This window comes from Tamandua tetradactyla, chromosome 25 (genome assembly GCF_023851605.1).
Source record: "Tamandua tetradactyla isolate mTamTet1 chromosome 25, mTamTet1.pri, whole genome shotgun sequence".
Classification (NCBI taxonomy): Eukaryota; Metazoa; Chordata; class Mammalia; order Pilosa; family Myrmecophagidae; genus Tamandua; species Tamandua tetradactyla.
This window is the reverse complement of record NC_135351.1, coordinates 13400214-13416737: the sequence shown is the minus strand read 5'-3', so window position 1 is coordinate 13416737 and position 16524 is coordinate 13400214. Positions and strand designations below refer to the sequence as shown.

Here is a 16524-nt window from a genome sequence, read left to right as displayed (position 1 = left end):
TCAACAGACAGGTGGCTAAACGAACTGTGGCATATACATATGATGGAATATAATGCAGCTGTAAGATAGAATAAAGTTATGAAGTATGTAATAACATGGATAGACCTTAAGGACATTATGCTGAGTGAGATTAGCCAAAAACAAAAGAACAAATACTGTGTGGTCTCGCTGATATGAACTAATATTAGTGAACAAACTTGGAATATTTTGTTCATAACGGAGACCATCAGGAGATAGAAATAGGGTAAGATATTGGGTAATTGGAGCTGAAGGGATATGGATTGTGTAACAAGACTGAATACAAAAACTCATAAATGGACAGCACTACCTAACTGTAATACAATTATGTTTAAACATTGAATGAAGCTGAATGTGAGAATGATAGAAGGAGGAGGGCTGGAGGCATAAATGAAATCACAAAGAGGAGGGGCGCGGGGCACCGCCATGAATGCGGCGGTTGTGAGGCGCACGCAGGAGGCGCTGGGGAAGATGATTCGGCGGCCGCCGCTGACAGAGAAGCTTCTGAGCAAGCCCCCCTTCCGCTACCTGCACGCCATTATCACCGAGGGCCTCTACACAGATGCCGAGAAGAAGTCCGATAATGTAAAGGATAAAGATGCAAAAATTGGCTTTCTTCAGAAAGCCATCGATGTGGTCATAATGGTTTCAGGAGAACCACTGTCTGCCAAACCCACCCAGATTGTGGCTGGGCATGAGCCAGAAAGAACAAACCAGCTGCTTCTGCATCAACAAGCTCTCCAGTGAGGATGCAGTGAAGAGAGTTTTATCTGGAGAGAAGGGAGATGCCAAAGGAAAATCCTCATTGATGCCAAAATCTCAAGAGCTGGATAATAAGAATGCTAAAGAAGAGGAGTCCAGAATTCATAGAGATAAAGAGGATAGAAGAAACTCTGAAATAAGAGAGAAGTACAAGCAGAGATGGAAAACAGAAAGATTTGAAAGAAGAGAGCAAACCAAGAGAAAAAGAAAGAGACAAAGAAAAGGAAAAGACCAAGGAAAATGACAGAGATAGACATAAAGATTCAGAATGAGACAAGCACAGAGAAGGAGAGAGAGAAAAGTAAAGTCAGGGCCAAGCAGGAGCGAGAGTGGGAGAAAGACAAGGCCAACAGAGAGTGGGAGAAGGACTCCGAGCATGAAAATGAGAGGGAGAGGAAAAACGAGGGTGGGAAAGACAAAGAGAAATTGAAAGACCGAGACAGGGAGCACGACCATGACAAGGGAAGAGACCGAGAGAAGGACAAATGGAGAGGGAAGAATGGGGAGTATTCGAGAGACCCTGACAGGGACAAGAGCCGAGAGCATGAGAGGTTCGAGAGAAAGGTAACAGCTTCTTTGGAAGCCTCTGCCTTTGACAGAATGGGTTGGGGATGCTTTTCTGTAATGATTTTGTCCTTGTGATAATGGAATTAGAAAACTTGTTTTCTTTTAAAAAAAAAAATGAAATCACAAAGAAAGATAGACGATAAAGATTGAGATGGTATAATCTAGGAATGCCTAGAGTATATAATGATAGTGACTAAATGTACAAATTTTAAAAATGTCTTTGCATGAGGAAGAACAAAGGAATGTCATTACTGCAGGGTGCTGAAAACTGATGGTAATAAATATTTTAAAATTTCAACTTATGTGTGAGCCTAAAGCAAAAAATGTTTATTTGGTACAAAATTTATATTTTGACTAGTGCATGTCCTAATATAACTTATATAGATAGTTGGTTGAACAACATAAGTACATGAAAACTTGAGTAGGACATGAGATTTTGTTGGTTTGTCCAGAGTGATGCCTCAATAAATCCCAGAAGGATTTGAACAGTGAATAAAAAAGTATTTGGAAAGCCCCCTTGGGGGAATGGTGAGAAAGGGGGAAAATTCAACTTCCCCAAGTGGAGAATTCTTGATATTCTCACAAGCAGTAGGGACAGCCAAAGCAATAGGCTAAGCCCCCAATCTTGGGGGTTGTTCATATGAAACTTAACCCTGCAAAAGATAGGCTAAGCCTACTTAAAATTAGGGCTAAGGGTCACCCCCAAGAGAACCTCTTTTGTTGCTCAGATGTGGCCTCTCTCTCCAGCCAACATGACGAGCAGTCTCACCACCCTCCCCCTCTCTGTGTGGGACATGACTCCCAGGGGTGTGGACCTTCCTGGCAACGTGAGACAGAGATCCTGAAATGAGCTGAGACTCAGCATCAAGGGACTGAGAAAAACCCTAGAATGAGCTGAGAATTAACATCAAGGGATTGAGAGAACCTTCTCTATCAAAGGGGGAAGAGTGAAATGAGACTAAGTGTCAATGGCTGAGAGATTCCAAACAGAGTCGAGAGGTTATCCTGGAGGTTATTCTTATGCATTAAGTAGATATCACCTTGTTGTTCAAGATGTAGCAGAGAGACTGGAGGGAACTGCCTGAAAATGTAGAACTGTGTTCCAGTAGCCATGTTTCTTGATGATGATTGAACAATGATATAGCTTTCACAATGAGACTCTGTGAATGTGAAAACCTTATGTCTGATGCTCCTTTTAGCTACTATATCAACAGAAGAGTAGAACATATGGAATAAAAATAAATAATGGGGGAACAAATGTTAAAATAAATTTAGTTTGAAATGCTAGTGGTAAATGAAAGCAAGGGGTAAGGGGTATGGTATGTATAATCTTTTTTTTCTCTATTATCATTTTATTTCTTTTTCTGTTGTCTTTTTATTTCTTTTTCTAAATCGATGCAAATGTACTAAGAAATGATGAATATGCAACTATGTGATGATATTAAGAAATATTGATTGTATGTGTAGAATGGAATGATATCTTAATGTTTTGTTAATTTTTTTAATTAATAAAAAAAAAGTTAAAAAAAAAAAAAGGCCTAAGAGTCACCCCCAGGAGAGCCTCTTTTGTTGCTCAGATGTGGCCTCTCTCTCCAGCCAACACAACAACCAAACTCACCACCCTCCTCCTGTCCATGTGGGACATGACTCCCAGGAGTGTGGACCTTCCTGGCAACGTGGGACAGAAATCCTAGAATGAGTGGAGATTCAGCATCAAGGGATTGAGAAAACCTTCTTGACCAAAAGGGGGAAGAGTGAAAGGAGACAAAGTGTCAATGGCTGAGAGATTCCAAACAGAGTCTGGAGGTTATTCTTTTGCATTAAGTAGATACCTTGTTATTCAAGATGTAATGAGAGGTTGGAGGGAACTGCCTAAAAATGTAGAGCTGTGTTGCAGTAGCCATGTTTCTTGATGATGGTTGGATAATGATACAGCTTTCACAATGTGACTGTGATTGTGAAAACCTTGTTACTGATGCTCCTTTTATCTACCTTGTCAACAGATGAGTAGAACATATGGAATAAAAATAAGTAATAGGGGGAACAAATGTTAAAATAAATTTAGTTTGAAATGCTAGTGATCAATGAAAGGGAGCGGTAAGGGATATGGTATGTAAATTTTTTTTTCTGTTTTTGTTTTATTTTTCTGTTGTCTTTTTATTTCTTTTTCTGAATTGATGCAAATGTTCTAAGAAACGATCATGATGATGAATATGCAACCATGTGATGATATTGTGAATTACTGATTATATATGTAGAACGGAATGATTATATATTAAGAATGTTTGTGTTTCTTTGTTGCCATATTTTTTTAAATTTAAAATTAATTTAAAAAATTAAACAAAAAAGATATAGTCCTGCCACACAGTGGTCCTGTTAAGCATTGCTCAACACTTCAGCCCTTTCATTCAGGTAGTTAAAAATCCCGTGGATGGGAGTCTGAGCATTTTCATGCCATTACTGCGTTTGATTCTCCACTAGACTGTGAGCAATTTGGAGGGAAAAACACATCTTCTAAGATGTAAGAAGGAGTGTTCGATGTGGCATTCTAGGGGCAACGAAAGACCTGGCTTCCTCAAGGTCTCAACCCCATCAGCCAGCCAAGGCATCCACAGTGAACCTTAAAGGTGTCCTATGGAGACAAACAGTTTAAAGGAGTTATTGATCAAGAATAGATATAGTGTTCACATAGCTCATTCAGTCATTAGCAATCAATGACACACAGCAGAGGTGCTGACAAAATGGGATTGATGAGAGGTCAGATTAGATGAAAGAAAAGCAAGCAAGGTCTGGGGTACAGAATGCTCTTTACGACCCTCTGGCGAAATGTAAGCAGGGAGAGCAAGCAACCAGGAGAGAACATGAAGGCATCCAAATCACTTACGTGATGTATGTTCAGAATTATTCATGTCCCCCAGAGTCCGAGGGCACGTCATTGAATCAAAATTAAATATTTTCATTTTGATTCTTTTTGACCAAATCTGAGCATCAAATTTTAAATTCTTGCTTTTTTTTTTTTTTTTCCAGAAATGTTAAATGGTTACAATAGAGAACAGAAAAGAAGGAGAATTGGAAAGAAGCTGAGAGGTCATGGAGTCCCATCCTGGCATTTTACAGAGGAAAGAAAAATGCCATCAGAGAAGGTAAGCTACTTGCCTGAAGCTACACAGCCGTGGAGCATCAGACCTGGTTGGGGCCCCTGGTCTCAGTTGGTGCAATGCAATATGCTGCTCCCAACAATGTTTCCTTCCCTCTGTCCTGCAGAGACTTCAGAAAGCAAAGTTCTTGCAAGCATTTCTCTAAGCCTAACTCACTGTTCAACTGAAGGGCACATTAAAGGAGGAGATTATTTTAACTTCATGAGAATGCTTTTACAATCTGAAATCTAAGCTAAAGATAATATTTGTGCTTTTAAAAGAGGCAGGTAAAATATTTGCACTTCAAAGGACAGAGTGATAACACTTATTTGGGTAAGGTTTATCAGGATTAGGCAAATATAAAGCAAACAAAACTTTTTTTTTTTTAAACTTTGCAACCAAAGCCAAGAGGTGTGCATTCAAAACTCCTTAAGGGTGCCTAATGCCAATAACATTCATATTTACCCTCATTTAGAATGTCCTCTAAATCCTTAGTTAACTTCGGTAAATAAATGATTTCTCTTAAGAGGAGTTTAACCCAACACATCACTCTATTTGTAAGTATTCAGCATCTCCTCTTTGAAGTCACATTTACTGCTCTTTTCATTCCTTTTCTTCCCCTATGACTCCCCCATCATGTCCATGTTCTTTCATATTTCAGAGAGCTCTTTGGACAAATTATTGAATTTTTGTCAAATTAGCTGTCATGCAAAAGTAATTTTTAATCAGGTGTAAGTACCACCACAGGAAAATCTGACATAGAATCCTCATCTGACCCCTAATTCTAACGTCTGGAACCTAGAAGCTTCAATTTCTCCTGATTACTGGAGTTGAAGCCTTGCTAAAGCTTTTGCAACATGCGCTGATCCATCCAGCAAACATGAGCCCAGAGCCTAGTACTGGCTACCATTGCCATGAATTATCCTCATACTGAAAAAGTCTTGTGAAACAATACAAATACCAGCTTGCATTTGTAGAGTGTTTTCACATATTTTATGTCATTACCATGGAGAGCCAGGGTTTCTCAGTCTTGGCACTATTGACATTTTAGACCAGCTAACTTCTTCTTGTGGAAGTTTTCCTTTGATTGTAGGATGCGTAGTCCTTCCCTGGTCTCTATCAACTAGATGCCACTAGCATACCCACCCCAAATCATGACAACTAAAAATGTCTCCAGATACTGCCAAATGTTCCCTGGAGAACAAAAATGCATCTGGTTAAGAACCACTGATATAAAGGTATTATTCCATTCCTCCAAATGTTGGCAGACCACAAGACTCAGTTCCTGGGCTTCCTTTTATTTTTTCCCTGCTTGCACCCTAGGTAAGCTTGCCTTGTTGGATGCCTTAAGCACAGTCTCTATGGTAATAGCATCCCGAAGTACATTCCCAGCCTGGACCTGTCCCCAAATGCCAGACTCAGTTCAAATGTCCATGAATCTACTCGGTGTCTCCATTGGAATACCTAATAGGCAATTTGAACTTCATTCACATGCTCAAAATTGAACCCCTGATATTTCCGACTCCACGTGCCAAATTGCTGTTCTTTGCAGCCATTCCAATTTTAGTTAATGGCAACTCAAACTTCCAGTTGCTTAGATCAAAACCTGAGAGTTGTTTCCTAACTCCTTTCTTTTTTCTCACTGAATTTAGAGTAAAATCTAGTAGGGTAAATGCTGTAGGGTAAAATCACCATCCCCATGGCCACAATTCAGGTCCAAATTGCCTGCATATCTCTCCTGGTCTGTCCTTAGCTCACACAATAGCCAGTGTAATTCTGTTAATACAGAAGTCAACCCATACCAACCTCTACTCAAAGCCCTCCAACGGTTACCTACCACTCCTAAAAAAAAGAAAACAAAACCCAAAAAACCAAAGCCCTACATGACAGCTTGCTCACTCCACTGTGACCTCTTCTATGGTGTCTCCCCCTTGCTCACCCATCCAGACCATACCAAGCCCAGTCCCACCTCCAGGCTCTACTGGGACTGCCTTCCACCTGGAATGTCCTTTCTCCATATGGCTGCATGGTTCATTTAATTTCCTTGAGGTCTTTGTACAACATTTCCTCCTAATGAGGCCTTCTCTGCCATCTTATTCAACACGTGAACACATCCCTGACACTTTACTTTTTCCCCTTAGAATCTTTCGCTAACATAGTATACACTTTGCTTATTTATCTTATTCATTGTCTGCCTCCCATGCTAAAATGTAAACTCTATGAGGGTAGGCATAGTTTCTATCTGTTAATCACTGTTAAATCTTCAGCCCCTAGAAAAGTATAAGACATTATAGTGGGCTCCCAACAAACATAAGCAGAATGAATGAATATATTTTTATTTGCTCCACTCTTCTGGAAAATACATTTTAAAAAAAGATAATACCCGTGCTTTGTTTTTCTAAACATAAGAAAATGAAGGCTTGGGAATATTAAATGACCTGTCTTACATTAGTTCATGTCAGAATCAGGGTCAGAGCCTAGAATTTCACTTTAGAGAGAGAGAGGCCACATCTGAGCAACAAAAGAGGTCCTCTGGAAGTAACTCTTAGGCATACACAGAGGTAGGTATCAATCAGGTAAACACCTTTCTAAACCAAAAAGTAAGAAGCTCCAAAGGCAAAGGACAGGTCAGTGTGACCACATACTATTTAGAATGTCAATATATCAAAAAGAAACACACACACAACATTGTAAACAAAGTTAAAAAAGAAAGCCATCTGGAAAAAAAATATTTGGGGTATTAAACTTTACCATGGGGAAAATCCTGGATACTATGTCAAACATTAGTGACACCCAAATCAATAGGCCAAGCCCTAATCTTGAGGCTTACTCTTGTGAAGCTTATGTATGTAGCAGAGAAGCTTAGCCTACCTTTAGGTATGCTGAAGAGTTACTTCTGGAGGACCTCTTTTGTTGCTCAGAAGTGGCCTCTCTCACTCTAAGCCCTACACTGCAAGTGAAACCATTGCCCTCCTGCCTATGTGGGACATGACATCCAGGGGTGAAAGTCTCCCTGGCAGTGTGGGAGATGACTCCCAGGGATGAGCCTGGCCCTGGAACCATGGGATCAACTATGCCATCCTAACCAAAAGGGGAAAAAGAAGCGTAACAAATACATTTTCAGTGACTGAGAGAGTTCACATAGAATTGAGAGGCTACTCTGGAGGTCACTCTTATGCAAGCTTCAGTTAGACACTGCTACCTATCATAACTTGCCAGACCCCAACCAAAATCATTCCTGCCAATCCTAAAGACTAGCTAGGGCATTATATAAGATTCTACAAAGGTTCAATGCACTAGGATAACTTTCCAGAAACCTAAAACTTTCAGATGGATCCCTGGACCAGATAAGTTCTGAAATACAGAGGGGCCAGCCTTTCCAGAACATCAACTAGTTCCATCCCTCTATTCCATATTATTAAAAGCATTTTTTTCCAACATGAAGAATGTAGAATGGGCATACACCAAATAATCCTAAAGAATGGGAAAAAGATCAAAGGTGACGGTGGGGTTATACAGAGAAGGTCAGGTTTAACAAGCAAGTATGATTGCTGAATATTATATTGATATTTCTTTTCCTTTCCAGTACCTTAGAGCAGCTAGAAGTAAAAACCTGAAATTGTGAAGTTGTAACCCATAACAAACTCTGAAATCTGTTCTATAGCTAATTGTTGCAATGTACTTTGAAATGTATTGCTTTTTTGTATATATGTTGCTTGTCACAAACAAGAAAAAAAATGAGAAGAAAGAATATAACAGAGAAGAAAGGATTTAACAAATGAATATGATTGCTGAATCATTATATTGATTTTTCATTTGGTCTCCAGTGTCTTGGAGCACCCAGAAGAAAAAAATGGAAAATTGTGGAACTGTAACCCATACCAACAATTTTTTTTTTTTTACATAGGCCGGCACCAGGAATCAAATCATTTGCTTATTCTGGGGACTTCATACAAATGGAATATGATGTAAATTTTAATGTGTATAACTTTAGTAGCCCAGTTCAGAGGATGGCAACATTCTGAGCTATCTCACATCCTTTTTGAAACAGGGGAGGTTTATGGTTTGTGTTTTTAATAAATAAATTAAGTGAATAGTGTTCTTTTTGCTGAGACAATTTCAGCGATCTCTTTTGTAGCACAGAAATCACTCAAGGATAGAATAAATGTTCTATAAGTATTGCCATGTTGCTCAATGGATGTTAAAACACCTTCGTAATTGATGTCAATGAAGACAAGACATGAAACAATATCCTCGGAAACTCCCTTATCTTCCCACTGTCAATAATGGATATTTCTTCGCATTTTAATTTTCATATTTATTTTAGTTCTGTGACCCATGGATGGTCAATTTATGCCCAGCTAGCTCGTGTAAGCAATGAAGGCTGGTGAAATGCTTGGTGAAAATAACTGACCCGTCAAACATTCAGAAGATATCAGGAAGCTTGCATCTCATCAAAAGGGAGTTACCCAGCAGTTATCACATCAGTGGACCACATTGCTTGATAGAGATGTGCTGGGTCAGACGGAATTCTTAGGAGACTAAGTGGTTAAGAATGAAGGTACAGTGATCCCAATTTTATATATTCATGTGTGCATAGATATTGTGCTGGTTTGAAAGGATGTATGTCCCCTAGAAAAGCCATGTTTTAATCTAAATCCCATTTAATAAAGGCAGAATAATCCCTATTCAATACTGTATGTCTGAAACTGTAATCAGATCATCTCCCTGGAGATGTGATTTAATCAAGAGTGGTTATTAAGCTGGATTAGGGGAGATATGTCTCTACCCATTTGGGTGGTCTTGATAAGTTTTTGGAGTCTGATAAAAGAGGAAACATTTTGGAGAACCAGGGAGATTCAGAGAGAGCAGAGCAGAACGACATAGCCACGAGAAGCAGAGTCCACCAGCCAATGACCTTTGGAGATGAAGAAGAAAAATGTCTCCTGGTGAGCTTCATGAAACAGGAAGCCCATAGAAGAAGCTAGCAGATGATGCTTTGTTTGCCATGTGCCTTTCCAGATGAGAGAGGAACCCTGACCATGTTCACCATGTGCCTTTCCAGATGAGAGAAAAACTCGGACTGTGTTTGCCATGCGCCCTTCTCACTTGAGAGAGAAACCCTGAACTTCATCAGCCTTCTTGAACCAAGTTATCTTTTCTTGGATACCATAGATTAGACATTTCTATAGACTTGTTTTAATTGGGACGTTTTCTTGGCCTTGGAACTGTAAACTAACATCTGATTAAACCCCCCTATTTAGAAGCCATTCCATTTCTGGTACATTGCATTCCGGCTGCTAGTAAACTAGAACAGATATTTTGCTCTATTTATTGAATACCTTCTCTATACCTGGGACTGACTTAGACATGTACTAAGTGCTTGGAATGCAGCAGGGAGAGACAGATGTGTTTCTTCACACATGCACACACACACACACACCCTCAGAAAATTCTGGAAGGTAAATACTTGAATGTTAACAGTTGACATCTCTGCAGTGTGGGATTATGGATTTTTTTGTTCCTTTCACTGTATTGCAGAGTATGCACTGCTTTAATAAATGGAGAAAATGTTTTATTTGGTTTCATTTTTTAAAAAACAAATACTGGAACCCGGGAATGTCCACGTGGACACCACCTCTGCCAAGGAGAACCACTAAGTGTGGAACATTCCAAGGAAGTACAGGGTTTCAAAATTATTGTAGGAAAACCGAAATTCCTAAGTGAAGTCACGGAGACGTCTGCATAGCCTATGTTAATGAAAAGAAAAAGAAATAGCATCTGGATTTTTAAAACTATCTTTTTTGTGATAACTTATATACAACATGACAATTTCCCACTTCAGTCACTTTGTAGTGTGCAATTCAGTGTTGTGAATTACATTCATAATGTTGTACTACATTCACCAGATCCATTACTCAAACCTTTCCATTACCTCAAACCGAAATTTGTGCTCACTAAGCCTGAACTCCCCACGTCCCATCCCCACGTCTACCTCTGGGACCATGTAATCTATTTTCTGTCTCTATGTAGATTATTTTTATTAGGTTATTTTCTGTGTACTGGAAAATTTGATTTAGCTTAATGAAATTAAGAGATGCATCAGGAAAAAATTTCAATACTGACCCTCTTTCTACATATCCTTTCCAGAACGAGGAAAGATTGGGTAGGAGGAAGAAGTTACCGTTTCCTCCCAATTCTTCCCCCTGTGCTCTCTTTGACTTCTGACCTCTTGGCTACTGAAGTACACAGGCCACCACCACATTTAATACCCTGCCTGAGTCATTTGCCTACCAACATGGAACCGTGGAATGACTGACCAAAACAGGGCTCAAGATCTATGTTTGACTTTATTTTGTTCTACTGTCTTATATTTCAAGTTTAAATGTCTGCTAGTTGTTGATCAACATCTACTATGGATTTACTCTGCAAAGAATGATGATTTGAGAAATACATTCAGCATTTGCCCTTGCAGATAGAAAATTCAAACAAGCCCATCGAAGCTTTTGAGACATTATGCAATAAAGGAGGTGCCTGGCTTTACTTAATTCAGTAATCACCAGAGTCATTTTTGCACTGAACCCTTTCATTAAACAAGCCTTATCAGTAACCAAGGAACTAGTTAGTGTTCCAAGGAAGTCACGTGGGCAATGCTGGGTAGTCCATTCAGCAAGTGGGGTATATTACACCCCTTCAGTAGAAGTGAGCACAATTAGAAGGTGTCTCCCATGCTTGCCTTGAAAAAAAATCTCCAAGGGATATCTTTAAAAAACTTTTAATTAGAGAAGTTGTACATTTACAGGAATGTCGTGTAAAAATTACAATATTCCCATATGCCTCCCTATTGTTGATACTTCCACCTTGATTTTTAGAATACTTTAATTTTTAAATGTATATATTTATGTATCCTTTCAATTCATTATAATAAGCAATTGCCTTTGGAATGGTGAAAGGTTTCTTAAGGAGATAAAATGCTATTAAAGCATAAATATACTAACATAAATATAAAAGGGTAGATGATGTACAGGCTTGAGATGAGGGTAGGAGAGAGACTAGGGAGCAGTAAGTTGCATCAAATTTGGGTGCAGGGACAGATTTTTATAGCAATCAGAAAAATATATAAATAATAAGAGTAACAAAAAGAATCAAATCATGGTGAATTTGAAACTTAGAAAAGCAACCTAGGAGAGCCTAAAGCAAGAACTGAAAAGCGTAAGAGAGAATAAAATATGCCGGATACTTAATCAACAAGAGCAAGGCCAAGGTAACAGACCAAAGAGATGTGATAACAAGAATGAAGGGCTTCTAGGATCAGAACCGGGTCGTGGCCCAGTTGGTGGGAGTCTTAGGAATACATGACTGTGAGGGCTAGAAGCCCACTCAAAGAAGGTTAAAGAAAGGAATCACTCAATTTCACAAAGGGTAGCTGGATTATATGCACAACCACTTGCCTTCTCTCCACCTCTTTGGGCCACAGAACTCCTGCCCTGTTTCTCTCTGAGCATCTGTAGACCTCCTTTGCTTTCTCACCAGCTTGCACATGGTCTCCCATGGCCGCCCTAAAATCAGGCTCAACAAGCCAGTCTACATGACTTCCAGCTCAGCATCCCCATAACTAACTGTGGTAGTTTGGAGCTGTTATATACCCCAGAAAAGTCCATGTTCTTTTAATCCATTCCTTTGGGTGGGACACTTGATTAGGTTATTTCAATTGAGACGTGACCTGCCTCATTCAAGTGGGTCTTAATCCTTTTGCTGGAGTCCTTTCTAAAAGGACAAAATACATACAGAAGCTGAGAGATGAAATTAAGAGAAGCTTACAGAAAAAAAACCCAGGAATGCTGAGAGAGGAAGCTACCGGAGCCAAGAGCCGAAGCAAGGAAACCTGGGAGAGAAGGACCAGCAGACGTTGCCAAATGCCTTCCCATGTGACAAGGAGTCCAGATTGCCAGCAGCCTTTCTTCGGAGAAGGTATCATCCTGTGGCAGCCTTGAAGTTAGACATTTTCACATCCTAATTATTGTAAATTGTAAGTCAATAAATCCCCATTGTAGACGCCAACCCATATATGATATACTGCATTCTGGCAGCTTTAGCAAACCAAAGCACTAACCAACAAACCACTAATATAACACTGATTTGAATAGAAATTCCTGGGAGAATGTACCTGATGAGCCTAATTTTGGACAGATTGCTGTCCTAAGTCCAAGAAACTATTACTGGGGATTGTGGGGGGAGGGGGGAGGGGGGAAAGTGCAATTCTTGGCCACACAGCACCACAACTATGGAAAGAACAGATTCTCTTTACAAGGAAACATAGGTGAGGGAGAAAAATGTTCTCTCTGGTTTGGAGAGAAAAGTCTCTGTTACGTTCATTGCAACTAAAATCCAGAAGAAGAGCATGGGACAAAACCTTCAAGAACGCGACTCTCCTAGAGAGTGGTAGGGAAAACAGTGGGGCCCAGGCCTAGAAAGTAAAATGTATAATTGAGGAATATCTGAACTCAAAGAATTCAGATAAACAAAGAGGCTTGTGGCACATGGGAAATTGAAAATTCACTGTCCTTTCCAGGAAACAGTCATTTGTAATTATTTCCTGTAATAGAGGCTATGGATTTTAAAATTTTATTCATTTATTTTTGAGGCTAGGATTTTTGTCTGCTCTGATAACAGCCCACTTTCTTTGGGGGTAATCAGTCTCCACAACATGTGGTTCTACTGAGGTTACCATTCTCAATATCCTGTCCTCTCACGTACTGGGATACCTGGGTCCAGAAGGAAGATACTGGTTTTATACTTTATCGGGAAGAATTCAGGTAAGTTATTAAACCAAAATGAAAGTCCAGTGAGACAGGAATGCAGTAGCCAGGATACACTTACACATCAACATTTCTACTGCTAAAAGTTTTTAAACACAGCACATCGGTAGCACTGGACCCTCGAGATGGGGGAAATAAATGAAGTGAGTGTTACAACTGCCCCAGCTTTCTGTCTAGAGAGAGTTTCCCAGCCACAGAGCAAGAGGGGATCCTAGGTCGGGCCTAGCAAGTCTCCATGAGTTGAACAGAGAGATTTGGGAACCGGAGAAGGTAAAGATTAGTGAGGTTCAGAGGACAGAGTACAGAAAGGAGTGAACTACAGAGGGAAAACTCCAGACATTTATATAGAGAGACAGGGTCTCCCTTATATGTTTGGCGAGTACTGATCAGGAATCAGTATAAGGAATCTACCCAGAGATAGAGAAAGAGCTACCTAAAAGGATTACAGAGAAGAATCACCAAGGTTTTTTACAGATTGGAACAACTTGTCTTCCTACCAGCCAGAGGAAAAAACTCTTGTAATTCACTACACATCAGATGGAGGACCCAAAAGAGGACTGTCTTATTAGAACAACAAAATCGGAACTAGACTAAATGCTGCCAGAAAATTAGCAAGGATAGAACAGTCTTGAATAACATTTGACCTAAATGGCATTGATGGACAGCTTCATCCAATAATAGGACAATACAGAATCTTTTCAAGTGCACAAAGAACATTTACCAAAACAGTCCCTCTTTAGGGCCATAAAGCAAGTCTCAATAAATATAAAAGAATTCAAGTCATACAAAGCATGTTCTCTGATTATATATAATTAAATTAGAAATCAGTAACAGGAGAGCATCTTATTTCACTTTTAAAAACACACTTCTAAACAACTCATAGTCCAAAAAAGAAATAAAAGGGAAATTAGAAAGTGCTTTGAACTTAATGAGAATGAAAGCACAACCTATCAAAATTGGTGGAATACAGCCAATACAGCACTTAGAAGAAAGTTTTAGCGCAAAGCACCTATATTAAAAACAATAAAAGTCTCTAATCAATGACTTCAGCTTTCATTCTTAATGAACTTCAAAAAGAAGTCAGATTAAACTCAAAACATGCAGAATAAAGGAATTGCCAAAGATAAAAGCAGAAATCAGTAAAATCATATGCGGAAAAAAATGAAGAAAATTGGTGACATCAAGGACTTAGGACTTGTTCTTTAAAGAGATCAATAAAGTTGATAAAACTCTAGACATACTGATCAGGATAAAAGGGAGAAGTTACAGGTTGCCAATATCAGATACAAGAAGGGGGCTCACTATAGATTCTATAGATATTAAAAAAGACAATAAGGATGTATTATGAACAACTTTACACCAATAAATTTGACAATTTAGATGAAATGGACAAATTCTTTGAAAGACAAAAACTAGCAAGCCCACTCAATAAGAAATAATGCAAATAGCCATATATGTTAAAGAAATTGAATTTGGAGTTAAAAACCCCCAGGCACAGAAAGCTTTCATGGTGAAAATTCTATACAAACTCTTTCAGAAAATTTAAGAGGGGAGAACACTACCCAATACGTTCTTTGAGGTCAGAATTAGCCTGATTTTCCAAACCAAAAGCACTCCAAGAAAATAAAACTAAAGACCTATATTTCTTATGAAATTAGAGGTGAAAATTCCTAATGAAATTTAAACAAATCAATGTGAAAAGGGACAATACTTTATGACCAGTTGGGGTTTATACCAGGAATGCAAGATTAGCTTAACCTTTAAAAGCCAATCAATATAATGTATCATAGTAGCATAACAGAACAGAAGAATCATGATTGTCTCAATAGATGCAGAAAAAAAAGCATTTGACAAAATCCAACATCCATTCCTGATTTAAAAAAAAAAAACTTCCAGCAAACTAAGAATAGAAGAAAATTTGTTTACACACGTTAAAGGGCATCTGTGAAAAATTCACAGCTAATATCATGTTTACTTGTGAAAAATTAATTGCTTTCCCCTATAATAAGGAAGAGAACAAGAAAGTCCATCACTACTTCTATCCAGTATTTTACTGAAAGTTCTTGCCAGTTCAATAAGATAAGAAAACTAAATAAAAGATATCCAGATTGGAAAGAAAGAAATAAAACTGTCCTTACTTACAGATAATATTATCCTCTCTGTAGAAAACCCTATGGAATCTAAAACAACAGCAACAAAAAAATCCCCACCAGAATATGTTAATGTAGCAAGATGGCAAGATCTTAAAAAATTACAGAATCAACGTACAGTAATTAAGCAATAAACATTTGGAATCTGAAAGTTTAAATAGCACTTAAAGTGATATCAAAAAGATGTCATTCTTAGGAACAAATTTGACGAAAGATGTATACTGAAAATTACACAATATTACCAAAAGTAAAGAAGACCTAGGTAAATAGTGTAACATACCATGTTCATACATTGGAAGATTCAATGTAAAATAAGAGTCAATTTTCCCTCGAATTGATCTACAGATTGTATATACTCCCATTCATAATTCCAGCAAGCTTTGTAAAATGCAAATTGACAAGCTAATCCTAAAATCAATATAGAAATGCAAAGGACCTAGAATAGCCAAAACAAGTTTGGAAAAGAAAAATTTATTTGGGGAACTTGTTTCAAGATTTATTACAAAGCCACAGTCACCAAGACAATGAAGTGCTGGCATAAAAATACACAATAGATCATCAGAACAGAAAAGAAAGTCCCAAATAAAATTCACATGTACACAGTCAGTTGATTTTCAACAAAGGTGTCAATGAAATTCAATGGAGAAAAAAATAATCTTTCCAGAAAAATGTGCTGGAACTATTGGACAGCCAGTGTAAAGTAATGAACGACTCTTACATCATGCCATATACAAAAAGTAAGCAATTCTGGGGTGGGCCACGGTGGCTCAGCAGGCGGAGTTCCTGCCTGCCAGGCCGGAGACCCGGGTTCGATTCCCAGTGCCTGCCTACGCAAAAAAAAATTAAGCCATTCTGGGCCTTGGTAGACCACGGATATGCCCTGCTACACTCAAGAAAAAGATGGATAAACAGCGAAACTATAATGGAGAAACTGCAGTGAGCGACATGCTTGGCCATGGCTCCTGGCACCCAGTCATCACCCTGGAGGCAAGCACCCTCAAGTTAGCCTGGTTCCTGGGGTTCCTAAAGCCTTGGCCCTTTCAGGACAAGTGCTTGTGGCACCATTGCTTT

The 16524-nt window shown here is 38.8% G+C and overlaps 1 protein-coding gene and 2 pseudogenes across 2 annotated transcripts in view; 2 read left to right on the top strand and 1 right to left on the bottom strand.

Annotated features, from left to right (window-relative positions):
• GCNT2 (glucosaminyl (N-acetyl) transferase 2 (I blood group)) overlaps positions 1 to 16524 on the bottom strand; it is a 208094-nt gene that overhangs the window by 147800 nt on the left and 43770 nt on the right. The gene's annotated exons all lie outside the window — the stretch shown is intronic.
• Positions 445 to 1422, top strand: LOC143668773 (TRAF3-interacting protein 1 pseudogene; annotated as a pseudogene).
• LOC143668772 (protein FAM91A1 pseudogene) overlaps positions 16354 to 16524 on the top strand; it is a 47433-nt pseudogene continuing 47262 nt past the window's right edge.